Below are 2,500 nucleotides of genomic sequence, written 5' to 3' on the forward strand. Positions count from 1 at the left end.
CTTGTACTGAGACATGCATGGCTTAATCTTTGAGACAAGCATATGACTACTGGCAGGATCAACCAGGGAGCTGCGTCAACTAGAGCTGAGCAGCCGGCCGCCCGGGAGTGTGTCCCAGGGGCCCGCGCGAACACGCAAGCGTCCGCTCAATTATTCTGCAAACAGGAGGAGGCTGAGCTCCCCTGCACAATACACCTCGAAACCCTCTCAGGTCCCGGCGGCGCGCAGCGCCGTCCTAAGTACTTGGTCGGGTTCGAGAGAGGCGCAATCGCCCGGAGTTAGGCGAGTAGACGCTTTAGGTGCGACCACCCGTGCTCCCAACTGAGCTTGCCGCTGCCGACAGAGGCCCGGGAGCGTGCTGTCGTGGCATTGCCGGCGGGAGACAACACGCGCCACCTACGGTGACCGGCAGCTCCAACGCCAGCGCCACAGAAGGGCAAAGGCCCCACGTGGGTGCCGAAGCGAACTCTCCCAGCACAGCGCACGTGCCAACACGTCTGCACAACTGCGATACAAACCACCAGCGAGAACCGCTGGGGCGACCGAGCAGCAGACGGCGTCGCGGCGCCGAGTGCCGGGCGGCGGCGCATCCTCAACGCACACAGTCCTCAATCGGACCAGCACACTGCAGATGTCCACCGCGCTTCGCACCGGGCCGGCGAGGACCCACTTTGGCTGCACGGCGCCGCGCGCAGGGTGCCCCGGCGCGCAGCTGCGCCGCCTGCCGCGTCCGTCGGCCGGCGCGCCTGCCACTGGGCGCCCCCACCAGCCGGCTGTAGCGCGTGCGCCCACGCACCGCGCGGCCAGCACGCCGGGCGGCCCCCCCTCACCGGCCGGGGACAGTCCCACCCACCCACAGCCGCGTATCGCTTCACACCCAGATTCACATTCACGTTCGTTGGTATGGTGGGGACCGCTTCGTAGCTGTACCGATCGTTGCCCTCACAGATGTACCTCCAGCAAGGACAACCGCACCACAACGGGTTACCAGTTGTTCATTTGCGTAACGTCACCAGTAAACGTACACGTCCATCCCCGTTTGCAAAGTCAACTATTATTGCATGCCTGCCTGTCAGGTGTCAAGACACACTACATCCGCTCACATCCACGCAACAAAATGTGCCCGACTAGAGGGCACGTGGAAGGTGCCCCCGTACGTATGCGATGTCCATTGCGCGACCAACTGTCAACCGGCCTCTGTAGCATGTCGCAGATGTGGAACGCGGGGCACCGTGCTATCACATTGTGTGAGAAGAGACTACTACGTCTGCATACACGCGCCACTACATGAACAGACGGCTCATGCTGATCGCCATCCACTGCGTCCATTACTCCCACACGTCTCTATGGCGTACCACACTGCAATGCAGCTGTTATGGGGAGATGACACGTAGCTGTGTACACAACATTCTGAGCGGGTTGCGGTTGGACAATACATTAATGTAACGTGTCATATGCCAATTACAGAGCAGGGTAAGGCACAACTTGGGTTAGGTTAAGGCACAACTTGGGTTAGGTTAAGGCACAACTTGGGTTAGGTTAAGGCACAACTTGGGTTAGGTTAAGGCACAACTTGGGTTAGGTTAAGGCACAACTTGGGTTAGGTTAAGGCACAACTTGGGTTAGGTTAAGGCACAACTTGGGTTAGGTTAAGGCACAACTTGGGTTAGGTTAAGGCACAACTTGGGTTAGGTTAAGGCACAACTTGGGTTAGGTTAAGGCACAACTTGGGTTAGGTTAAGGCACAACTTGGGTTAGGTTAAGGCACAACTTGGGTTAGGTTAAGGCACAACTTGGGTTAGGTTAAGGCACAACGTGGGTTAGGTTAAGGCACAACGTGGGTTAGGTTAAGGCACAACGTGGGTTAGGTTAAGGCACAATGTGGGTTAGGTTAAGGCACAATGTGGGTTAGGTTAAGGCACAATGTGGGGGTAGATTGCGGTACAAATTGCATTACATTGCGGTGCAAATTGCATTACATTGCGGTGCAAATTGCATTACATTGCGGTGCAAATTGAGTTACATTGCGGTGCAAATTGAGTTACATTGCGGTGCAAATTGAGTTACATTGCGGTGCAAATTGAGTTACATTGCGGTGCAAATTGAGTTACATTGCGGTGCAAATTGAGTTACATTGCGGTGCAAATTGAGTTACATTGCGGTGCAAATTGAGTTACATTGCGGTGCAAATTGAGTTACATTGCGGTGCAAATTGAGTTACATTGCGGTGCAAATTGAGTTACATTGCGGTGCAAATTGAGTTACATTGCGGTGCAAATTGCGTTACATTGCGGTGCAAATTGCGTTACATTGCGGTGCAAATTGCGTTACATTGCGGTGCAAATTGCGTTACATTGCGGTGCAAATTGCGTTACATTGCGGTGCAAATTGCGTTACATTGCGGTGCAAATTGCGTTACATTGCGGTGCAAATTGCGTTACATTGCGGTGCAAATTGCGTTACATTGCGGTGCAAATTGAGGTAGGTTAAGGTGCAACAC

At 54.6% G+C, this 2,500-nt stretch overlaps 1 non-coding gene across 1 annotated transcript in view; it reads right to left on the reverse strand.

The window, feature by feature from the left end:
* LOC126110707 (small subunit ribosomal RNA) overlaps positions 1-69 on the reverse strand; it is a 1,909-nt gene extending 1,840 nt beyond the window's left edge. The window contains exon 1 of the ribosomal RNA XR_007523868.1: positions 1-69. This exon is cut by the window's left edge and continues 1,840 nt beyond it. This is a non-coding gene — a ribosomal RNA (small subunit ribosomal RNA).
* Between the last annotated feature and the right edge of the window lie 2,431 nt (positions 70-2,500).

Source organism: Schistocerca cancellata, unplaced genomic scaffold (assembly GCF_023864275.1).
Source record: "Schistocerca cancellata isolate TAMUIC-IGC-003103 unplaced genomic scaffold, iqSchCanc2.1 HiC_scaffold_29, whole genome shotgun sequence".
Taxonomy (NCBI): Eukaryota; Metazoa; Arthropoda; class Insecta; order Orthoptera; family Acrididae; genus Schistocerca; species Schistocerca cancellata.